This window comes from Eptesicus fuscus, chromosome 9 (assembly GCF_027574615.1).
Source record: "Eptesicus fuscus isolate TK198812 chromosome 9, DD_ASM_mEF_20220401, whole genome shotgun sequence".
NCBI classification, from domain to species: domain Eukaryota; kingdom Metazoa; phylum Chordata; class Mammalia; order Chiroptera; family Vespertilionidae; genus Eptesicus; species Eptesicus fuscus.
In genome coordinates, this window is record NC_072481.1 from 97,014,057 (window position 1) to 97,026,121 (window position 12,065).

Genomic DNA, 12,065 nt, shown 5'->3' on the forward strand with positions numbered 1-12,065 from the left:
ATTTCAACTGCTACTCTAGAATGATTCTTCATTAAACTTGTTACGTTTCTGTTTACTTTTTCAACCACAGTCAATACTCAAGATTTTTTTATATTAGTTTCTGGTGCACACTCAGCATGTCTTGGTAAGACAAATACAGAGTTAATAAAATGCAACAGGAACCCCTCTCATATCTTGGGAAGAGGAAGTAAAAGATTTTACAGTTCACTTCTCTGCCATTGTGTTATCTCTGCCATTCTCATTTTACCTCCTTTCTATCAGTCCTGTATATGGAATCCTTAATTATATGCTTCCTAACTGAAAGATTCTTAAATGTTAGTTTATATAGTACAAAGAAAGAAAATGGAAGGGTCCAGTGGCTATTAAATTAGATACTATGCTAATCGATATAGAATTTGTCTAAGTTGTATTTTCTGCAACAAAACTGGCCAAATTGTGTTATAGGAACTGCAAGATGCTCTTAGAAATCAATCGTATTTAGTGGTGGAGTTGATTTGGGAAACAATTCCAACTACAGCCCGTCTTTGAGAGACACACTATTACTGAGGTTTTATAAAGTCCTATGGTGAAGAAATCTGATTAATCCCAGGTCTTCCACTTACCTGACCCTCTTTATGTAATTTCTGTTAATACTTGAACCTGTCTTTATTTAATACCTATTAATAACCTGAAGATGTTTTATAATGAACACACTTATATCTATCAATCATCTATCTATTTTGTATTTGATTCTTTTTAATTTTTAAAAATTTTTAATAACTGTTGACATTCAATATTATTTTATATTAGTTTCAGGTGTACAGCATAGTAGTTAAGCATTTATATAATTTACGAAGTAATCCCCTCAATAAGTCTTGTACTCACCTGACATCATCTATAGTTATTACTCAGCCATAAAAACGAATGAAATTTTAGCATTTGCCACAACATGGATGGACTTAGAGGATATTGTGCTACATTAAATGTCAGTCAGAGAAAGACAGATACCATATAATTTAACAGAAAACTGTTTGCCACATCGGAGGGGTTTGGGGTGGAGTAAAAAAGGTGAAGGGATTAAGAAGCACAAATTGGTTGTTACAAGATAGTCATGGGAATATAAAATACATCATAGGGAATATAGTCAATAGTCTTGTAATAACACACTTTTAAAATAATGGTATTTCTTACTCTCAAAATTTAATAATATTTCCTTGATTTAGGGGGAAGAGAATCAACCACTATTTTGATGTTCCTATATTTATATATTTCCTGGGTCCTATTTTTCTTCAGTTTGTTTGAAATCGGAGGGATAATAGAAGAAAATAAGGAAATGCATGTGCCCAGTCACAGTGGGCTGTTACAAGTCAGATTCGTGCCCAGCAAGGAGACGCTGCTTTGGAGGCTTGCGATGCAGGGAGAAAAGCAGCAAGTCAGCTCCAAGGAAGTGCCCACTGTGCTTTACTCTCCACAAGGGCAGGGAAGCCAAGGCTGAAAACAATTAATGGCAGGAAAAGCTAGTCTTTGTGCCCAAGTTGTGCCAAGTTGTACCGTAGAAACTTTCACAAACAGTTCTGCATTTAGGGAAAGAATTGATGAAGAAACTCCTGCCTGATTTGCTGGGGATTCTATCCTATAAAAACAATGTGAGATTCTCTCTGTAGCATTTCCAGATATTAGCTGTTGTAAATGTGCAGCCCTCCTCCCTTTGCAAGGAGAAGTGGTCCTTCAATGGAGAGGACACTGACTAACTGAGCACCACTACAGGGCTGGGCCGACAGCGTGGCTTCCCGCTTCAGTTATCTCTCTAACAGGCACCCAAGTTCTCACTGCAGTGGACCTTGTTCATCTCTGTGGGTTGTGATGGTGGGGAGCAGGTAGACAGTTTTTGTCCTGTTTTGTTTGTTACTGAGAGAGTCAGCTCATTTTGGGTAAAGAGAGCAAGTACATTGAGAAGAAAAAAAATCCTCATTCTGTGTGCATTCACCTGCTCAAATAAAAATTTCAGTGTAATTTCAGACCCAAGGAGATCAATAGAAACAGTCTACACAAGAAAATATTGCACTTTTATTGCTATCTTTGAAAACTCAATTCAGTGTGCTAAATATATTTCATAGGCTCTGCTCCATTCAGTGACTGGAGTTATCACTGAAGGCCTCATTTCTAAGATATCCAAATTAAACAACTCATTCTGGAATGTGTTCCCATCTTCTCACATGATGCCTGCCTCTTTCTGCATCAGTAATAATATTTCCTGGCCACTGCACAACAAAGTCTGTTTCTGAGCTCCAAGCCACTTCTCTCACATCTAAAAATATATGACAACTCAAATGCCAACTAAACTTAGACTCAAAGGGGTCATCTTTAAGTGACCTGAAATGTGGTAGTGTTTGTAAACAATAAAAGCAAGACAAATGCCATAAAATCTTTTTCCATATTAAGAATATACAGTATGCTGTATAGGCACATTTTATAGACAGTGTTCAATCATTAATTTATATATTCCACAAATATTCATTGAGCATTTAACAATATGTCTGCCCCCGCCCCTCCAATCTAGGCCTTCATCACCCTATTGTCTGTGCCCATGGGTTATGCATATATGCATACAAGTTCTTCAGTTGATCTCTTCCCACCCACCCATCCTCCCCCATCTTCCCTCTGAGATTCCTCAGGTTATTCTATGCTTCTGTGTCTCTGGATCTATTTTGTTTATCAGTTTATTTTGTTCAATAGATTCTACATATAAGTGAGATTATGTGATACTTATCTATCTCCAACTGGCTTATTTTGCTTAGCATAATACTCTCAAGGTCCCTCCATGCTTTCTCAAAGGGTAAGAGATCCTTCATTTTTACTGATACATAGTATTCCAGGGTGTAAATGTACCACAGCTTTTCTATCTTTTCATCTACTGATGGGCACTTGGGCTGTTTCCAGATCTTAGCTATTGTAAATTGTGCTGCTATGAACATAGTGGTGAATATGTTCTGATTGGTGTTTCTGGCTTCTTCAGATATATTTCTAGAAGTGGGATCACTGGGCCAAATGGCAGTTCCATTTTTAATATTTTGAGGGAACTCCACACTGTTTTCCACAGTAGCTGTGCCAGTCTGTATTCCCAGTAGCAGTGTAGTAAGGTTCCCTTTTCTCTACAACCCAACAGCACTTGTTGTTTGTTGACTTATTGATTATTGAAATTCTGGCATGTGTAAGGTGGTACCTCATTGTCATTTTAATAAACTCCTTTGTTTAGGGGATTAAATATCCCAAATCTAGTTCTCTTGCAGTGACCATGCCCGTCTGGCCAATGACCTGTTCCCAGATGTGACTGACAGACAAATACCTTCCGAGGTCACTCCAACTTCACTGGACATGCGTCTATCTGACCTTCGTTAGACCCCCAGAGAGTGTAAAGCTGCAGCTTTCCAGTGAAGCTGCCCAAATGACATGCCTATAATATTTGGCCTTCCCTTCGCTTCTTTCCTGTTATTAATAACTAGGCTAATTACAATTGTATCAATACAACCAAGGTGGATACAGTTACAGTAGAGCTTGAGCCAGGCAGGAGAGAAAAACAGGCACAAAGGAGCAGGTAGCAGCCCCTTTGAGCACCCACACCAATGGCACCTGGGCACTTTTTGTTGCCTCACTCCGGCCTCAGCACAGGTAGCTGCAGAAGTCACTGCTGCTCTTGAATCAGTGTCAACAATCCCAGGCCCTAAATTTAAATATTATAATGTAATGAAAAATAATGATCACTATTAATACAGCAATGGCAACATCTGAGACCCTGTAGCCAATATTTCACATGGAACAAGATACCTGCTTTGGAAATTGCCAAATAAGGTCAGCACAACTTGTTGGTTCAGCTCTATGAAGAAAAAGCCTATTTATCCTGAAATTTGGGGCCAATTTACACATTGAGATAGAGAAAATATCCTTGTACATACTAATTTCTTGGTGAGATAACTTACTGAGACTGTTTCTGGAGAGTGACATTAAGACCACATCACTTGTTTTTCTAATCATGACAGTTCATTAGACTCGAGGGCCTTGTGATTGAAGAAGTGGCTCAACTACTTAATTAGTTGGAATATTTGAAGAAATGTATATATAAGTCCTATTTCAATGAGTGCTATTTTTATTGATGTCTCATTTTACATTTCATTTAAAAGAGAGTGAATACTCCATGTAAAGATTACATATGATAGTGGGAGGAACCAGTCTGAAAAGGAATCCGACTATCCCCTCCTGACACTAAGAGATGTGTCCCCAGGATTCCCAGGACTGCCACCACAACACCCATCTTGTTCTCCATCTGAGGCTTGGGACCTGCTACTTAGATAAGTGATGGCGAACCTATGACACGCGTGTCAGCACTGATACGCGGTAGCCATTTCTGATGACACGCGGCCGCTGAGGCGGCCGCATGCCGAGGATGAAACATTTGCTGCTCCTGAGGATGAAACATTTGCGAAATAATGTTTTTTCCTCAAAGTGACACACTACCCGAGTTATGCTCAGTTTTTTGGCGAAGTTTGACACACCAAGCTCAAAAGGTTGCCCATCACTGACTTAGATAATCCCAGCTGCTTTTATTGATCAGCATTAAGAGGAAGTTGAATCAGAAAAAGGGGAAGAGATGAGTTTATAATGGGTGAAATGACCTGTGTGGAGAGTAAATGAGAGCTACACTTCCCAGTGCTGCAGCCCTTTCAGTGCCTCCGCCTCCACAGGAGTCAATACTGCATTTCATGTTTCTTAACGAGGCATTTGCTCTAAAGGCAAAATGCTTTGCGCTGGCTCTCTTTCCACTCAGCTCAGCTGACCTGATTTTCAATGCCTTCAATAATTTTTTTTTTTTAAACTGAAGTCATCAGCTTTGATTTTCATGAACTCTTTCATATGAAAATAATTTAGTTTTTCGTGTAGCATGCTGTTCTCATATTTTGGGTATTATGTTTTGAGGATGCTGCTTTTTTTTTTTTTTTTTTTTTTGCCAGTTTGCCTATTCCCTATGTTATCACTATTTTCTTGAGTATCACTTTTGCTGGCTATTTACCTTGAATATTTTCTTTCATATTTTAAGATTCACTTAAATATCTGGTGAGCCTTGATTTTTGTTCATCTACTAGAGGCCCAGTGTGCATGAAATCATGTGCGGTTAGGGTCCCTAGGCCATCGTCTGCCCACTCACCAATCCCCACTGCCACCCCCTGGTTCGCCTTGGTTCCCTGGTCACAGCATGGCTCCGGTTCCCTGGAGCCTGCGGCCAGGGGGAGAAACCAAGAGGTCGCCGTTCTGCCTGCTCACCAGTCCGGTCCCGCTGCTCCGTTCCCTGAGGTTCCCCGTTCGCCATGCTGCAATGGGAGACTCCGGGGCGGGGGAAGGGACCGAGAGTTGCCCAATACACCTCATGGTGACCGGCCATTTGGTCGTCCTGGTCATCACCGGCACTGCTTATTATATAAATAGATTAAATGATGTTGTAACACCTCAAAGCCAAGATTTAGGTTTCTAATACCATTCTCCAATAAAAGGAATCAGGGCTCCTTGGAGAATGGCGTCCAGGGCTGGGTCAGGGAAACATCTTTAGTGCCAAACAATAAGAAAGAGCTCAGAAATAATTACAAGCATCAGTTTAAAGGAAAATAGGAGTCAACTGAAGGAGCTTACAGTGGCTAAGGGTAGAACATTTTGAGCATTAAAATAAATAAGTATTGGCTTATAACCTAAAGTATGAAATAAATACCCATGAGTATATATGATATAAATTAAATGATTGAAATAATAAATAAGTAGAGGAAAAGATATGTGTTCCATGTAAAATAATTTATATGTCCTCTGCCTCCGAGGAATTGGAGTGACTTCTTCCAAAGAGAACAGCATTAATAAAAGGGAGAAGAGGTCCGACCCTCAGCCTCCACACCGCCCCTCTGCCTGCATTCTGGTGCAACTTGGGCCCACCATCTCCACAGGAGGCAGCGAGGAAGCGGAGGGGGCCCGCGGTCCTGCATGCTCTGCGCAGCGGCTCCGTGGTATGGGCGTGAGGCGCCCTGCACTCCAAGGACATTCCACTGCTGCACTGAGAGAACCCATCCTCCGTGGACTGGGAATTCCTGGAGAGCTGTGTTTGTGAACAGCTGGCAATAATTTCCTAAGCCCCGACTCTTCATTCTCCTTTGTGTTGCATTTTGGAACATCCAGAAACCATGAACATGAACAGCGTTAGTAATGAAGAGTTTGACTGCCATTTCCTCGATGAGGGCTTTACTGCCAAGGACATTCTGGACCAAAAAATTAATGCAGTCTCTTCTTCCGATGATAAGGATGCCTTCTATGTTGTGGACCTGGGAGACATTCAAAAGAAACATCTGAGATGGCTAAAGGCTCTTCCTCAGGTCACCCCATTATGCAGACAAATGCAATGACAAGAGAACCATAGTGAAGACTCTAGCTGCCATCTGGATGGGATTTGACTGTGCCAGAAAGACTGAGATACAGTTGGTGCAGAGTCTTGGGGTGTCTTCAGACAGGATCATCTATGCAAACCCTTGTAAACAAGTGTCTCAGATTAAATACGCCGCCAGTAACGGAGTCCAGATGATGACTTTCGATAGCGAAGTCGAGCTGATGAAGGTTGCCAGGGCACATCCAAAGCCGAAGCTGGTTTGCGGATTGCCACTGATCACTCCTCAGCTGTCTGTCGTCTCAGTGTTACATTTGGTGTCACGCTCAAGACCAGCAGGCTTCTTTTGGAACGGGCCAAGGAGCTCAACATTGATGTCATCGGTGTCAGCTTCCACGTGGGCAGTGGCTCTACCAACCCTGAGACCTTCATGCAGGCCATCTCTAATGCCCACTGTGTCTTTGACATGAGGGCTGAGGTCTGTTTCAACATGTATCTGCTAGATATTGATGGTGGCTTTCCTGGATCTGAAGATACAAAGCTTAAGTTTGAGGAGATCACCAGTGTAATCAACCGAGCCCTGGACAAGTATTTTCCATCAGACTCAGGAGTGACAGTCGTAGCTGAGCCAGGCAGATACTATCTAAACAAAAAATTAGCAAAGAAATATCAATCCTAAATGACTCACTAGATCAATTGGAATTAATTGACATCTTCAGAACATTTCACCCCAAAGTCACAGAATATACATTCTTCCCAGGTGCACATGGGTCATTTTTAAAGATAGACCACATATTGGGACACAGGCAAAGTGTCTTCAATTTAAAGAATATTGAAATCATATCAAGCATCTTCTCAGATCGCAAGGGCATAAAAGTAGAAATCAACTACAATAAATACAATGAAAAAAATCAAACACCTGGAGGCTAAATAGCATGGTATTAAACAATGATTGGGTTACCAAAGAGATCAAAGAAGAAATAAAAAGCATCATGGTAACAAATGACAATGAAAACACACAATCCAAAATCTATGGGACACAGTGAAAGCAGTCTTGAGAGGGAAGTTCATAGCCCTGCAGGCCTATCTAAAAAAAAAAAAAAAAAGAAAGAAAAAGAAAAGAAAAGATGGTAATAAATTATCTAACCCTACAACTCAAAGATTTATAAACAGAGCAATAAGAAAAGCCCAGCGTAAGCTGAAGGAAATAATAAAGATCAGAGCAGAGATAAATGATATAGGGACCAAAAAAAAAACACAATACAAAACATCAACAAAACCAAGAGCGGGTTCTTTGAAAGGATAAACAAGATTGATGAACCTCTAGCCAGGCTCACCAAGAAGCAAAGAGAGAGGACCCAAATAAAAAAATCAGAAATGAAAGAGGAGAAATAACAACAGACCACACAGAAATACAAAGGATTATGAAAAAATACAATGAACAGCTCTATTCCAACAAAATGGACCAACTAGACAAAATGGACATATTCTTAGAAAAATACAAGCTCCCAAAATTCAATCAGGAAGAATAAAAAAACCTGAATAGGCCAATAACTACCAAAGAAATTGAAGCAGCGATCAAAATTCTTCCAGCAACTAAAAGCCCTGGCCTGACAGCTTTTCAGGGGACTTATACCAAGCTCTTAAAGAACTAATACCTATCCTCCTCAGACTATTCCAAAAAATTCAAGAAGAAGGCACACTTCCAAGCTCTTTATATGAAGCCAGCGTTATTCTAATTCCCAAAACAGATAAAGATACCACAAAGAAAGAGAACTACGGTGAATATCCCTGATAAACATAGTTGGTAAATTCCTCAACAAAATTCTAGCAAATTGGATCCAGCATTACATTAGAAATATCATTACACCATGACAAAGTGGGATTTATTCCGGGGATGCAAGGATGGTACAATATCCGCAAATCAATAAATGTGATACATCACATAAACAAACTGAGAGACAAAAATCACATAATCATATCAATCGATGCAGAGAGATCATTTGACAAAATCCAACATCCTTCCTTGATAACAACTCTCAGCAAAGTGGGAATAGAAGGAATGTACCTCAACATAATAAAAGCCTTGTATAACAAACCTACATCCAACATCACACTCAATGGGCAAAATCTAAACCCATTTCCTATGAGAACAGGAACAAGACAGGGATGCCCACTTTTATCACTCCTGTTTGATATAGTACTGGAAGTGCTAGCCATAGTGATCAGAGAAGAAGAAATAAAAGGCATCCAAATTGGAAAAGAAGTAAACTGTCCTTTTTCACAAATGACATGATACTATACATAGAAAAACCCCAAAGATGCCATCAAAAAACTACTAGACCTAATAAATGAATTTGGAATATAGCAGGATACAAAATTAACACCCAGAAATCTATGGCCTTTTTATATACCAATAATGAACTCCCAGAAAGTGAAATGAAAAAAAAAATAATCCCATTTACCATTGCACCATAAAAATTAAGATACCTAGGAATAAATTTAACTAAGGACGTAAAAGACTTATACTCGTAAAACTATAGGACATTGAAAATAGAGATAGAGGAAGAAATAAACAAATGGAAGAACATACCATGTTCATAGATTGGTAGAATCAACATCATTGAAATGTCCATACTTCCCAAAGCAATCTACAGATTCATTGTAATCCCTATTAAAATACTATGGCATAGTTCACAGACCTAGAACAAACTTTCCAAAAATTCATCTGGAATAAAAAAAGACCCTGAATAGCCATAGCAATCTTGAGAAAGAAGAACAAAATTGGAGGGGTCACAATACCAGATATCAAACTATATTACCAAGCCAGGGTTCTCAAAACTGCCTGGTACTGGCAAAAGAACAGACATATAGACTAATGGAACAGAACAGAGAACCCAGAAATCAACCCAAGCCATTATGCTTAATTAATATTTGACAAAGGAGGCAAGAGCATACAATGGAGTCAAGACAGTCTCTTCAATAAATGGTGCTGGGAAATCTGGTCAGATACATGCAACAAAATGAAACTAGATCAGCAATTTACACCATACACAAAAACAAATTCAAAATGGCTAAAGGACTTAAACCTAAGACAGGAAACCATAAAAATACTAGAGGAAACCATAAAAATATTTCAGATAAGGGTTTAATCTCCAAAATTTACAGAGAACTCATACAAGTTAACAAAAGGAAGATAAATGAATCCACAGGCAGCAAAATCTCAGACATATGCTGAAGCAATATCTTTACCGACACAGCTCCTAGGTAAATAGAAACTAAAGAGAAAATAAACAAATGGGACTACATCAAAATAAAAAGCATCTGCACAGCAAAAGAAACCATCAACAAAATAAGAAGAAAGCCCACTACATGGGAAATCGTATTTGCCAATAATATTTCAGATAAGGGTTTAATCCCCAAAATTTACAGAAAACTCATACAACTTAACAAAAGGAAGATAAATGATTCAATCAAAAAATGGTCAAAGGACCTAAATAGACACTTTTCGAAAGAGGACATACAGAAGGCTGTGAGACCTATGAAAATATGCTCAAAGTCACTAATCATCCAAGGGATGCAAATCAAAACGACAATGAGATACCCTCTCACATCTGTCTGAATGGCTATCATCAACAAATCAATAAAGGACAATTGCTGGCAAGGATGTGGAATAAAAGGAACCATCCTTCACTGCTGGTGGGAATGCAGACTAGTGCAGCCACTGTGGGAAACAGTATGGAGTTTCCTCAAAAAATTAAAAATGGAACTCCCATTTGACCCAATAATTCCACTTCTAGGAATATATCCCAAGAAATCAGAAACATCAATCAGAAAGGATATATGCACCCCTATGTTCATAGCAGCACAATTTACCATAGCTAAGATTTGGAAACAGCCTAAGTGCTCATCAGCAGATGAGTGGATTAAAAAACCATGGTACATCTGCACAATGGAATACTGCACTGCTATAAAAAAAGAAGGAACTTTTACCATTTGCAGCAGTATGGATGGACCTGGAGAGCATTATGTTAAGCGAAATAAGCCAGTCAGAGAAAGAAAAATATCACATGATCTCACTCATTTATGGAATATAACAAACAACATAAACTGATGAACTAAAACAGATCCAGAGAATACAAAACACTGTACAGACAGTCCAATCTCAGAGAGAAGACATGGTGGGGGGTTGATAAGAGATCAATCAACGGTCTTGTATGCATGCATATTAGTATAACCAATGGACACAGACACTAGGGTGGTGGGGCTTTTCCTTGGGGACGGAGTGGCGGGGGGCTGTCATTTGGGGGTTTGGGAGGAAGGAGACATATGTAATACTTCAAACAATTTTTAAAAAGGTGGAGCAGTGAAGTATTTGCAAGGAAGATGAGTGACATAGTATACCTATGGAATTAGAAAGAAATGTTAAATGTTGGATATTTTTCCAGGACTTCTAGTTGTGTCACATTTGAAAAGTTTCTTTCTAGCCAAAGTTTTTGTTTAGAGTTAAAATGAAAAACAGTTGCTATCAGGTCCACTGAAATAGATGCTTTTCTAAGACCTAATAGTTTCCAATCTTTGATTCAGTCTTCTTCAATTATCTCTTCCTCACAGAAACTGACCTTCTGTCCAAACTCCCCATCAAATAGCACTTGTTCTACTTCAATACTTCTAATTAATGTTATCTCAGTTTCCCTGGGTAGCTTTGTTTATTGCTCAAATATTCTTTTTATACTTAGCTTTAAGGAGATTGAAAGTCAATGCCTGTGGTTACACGGCCTTGTGATTGAGCAGCTGTTGCTCAGCCTGAGAAATAACACAAGATTGGATTGGAGTGGAGCTTAAATGAAAGAATGCTATCTGTAGGGTTTTTGTAAACACTTTTCTTCCATAGGTCATTGTCTGAGATATCTTACATTCTTCCCTTTGCTCAATACTAATTTAATGCCTGTCTTGATTGAAGTTTGTTTGCCATCTTTCATAGATTTATATATTTAGATTAACAAGTAAAAATGGTATAGATTACCAATTGATTAATTTCAAAAGCTAATAAACTAAATAACAATACTATTCAAATATTTAAAATGTTCCAATGCATATGCAACAGAAAATATAGCATTTAAACTCTGGACAGAAATGAGTTCTTGCAGAAATATTAAGATTTGTTTGCAAAATAACCAATTTACTTTCAGCAGCTTTATGAAAACATAGCTCCTAATAATCTCCCTTAGAATAAGGCTATGAGTTTTCTGTATATGATGAGAATAATTTTTCTGGCTATCCTTAAGTATAACTATCACATTTATTCTCATATTTTTGTTATTTTATTGAATATCGAAACATATGAAGAAATGGTTCAGAAGAGAAAAATAATGTCTTTGATATATATTTACGCATCAGTTAACAGGTATTTATTGAGACTGTTATGAAATAAACAGGGTGAGAACATTTGTTCTGAAATGGATAACACAGACTACTTAGCTATTTAAGCAGAAATAAATTTAACATATAAAATAGGTGCTTGTGAAATTGTTGAAATGGGTAAAGTGCAGGTCTCTGGACTGAGATTCCAGAATTTACTACTAGAAAAGTATTCCCAGACTGCCTTGCTAATTGAGCTTCTACATCTACCACAAGCAGAGTGTGAGGGATTATGGGCTGCTGTGACAGCCAC

The 12,065-nt window shown here is 38.6% G+C and overlaps 1 pseudogene; it reads left to right on the forward strand.

Moving 5' to 3' along the window:
• Window positions 1-6,194: 6,194 nt before the first annotated feature.
• LOC103297427 (ornithine decarboxylase-like) lies at window positions 6,195-11,297 on the forward strand (annotated as a pseudogene).
• Window positions 11,298-12,065: the final 768 nt, after the last annotated feature.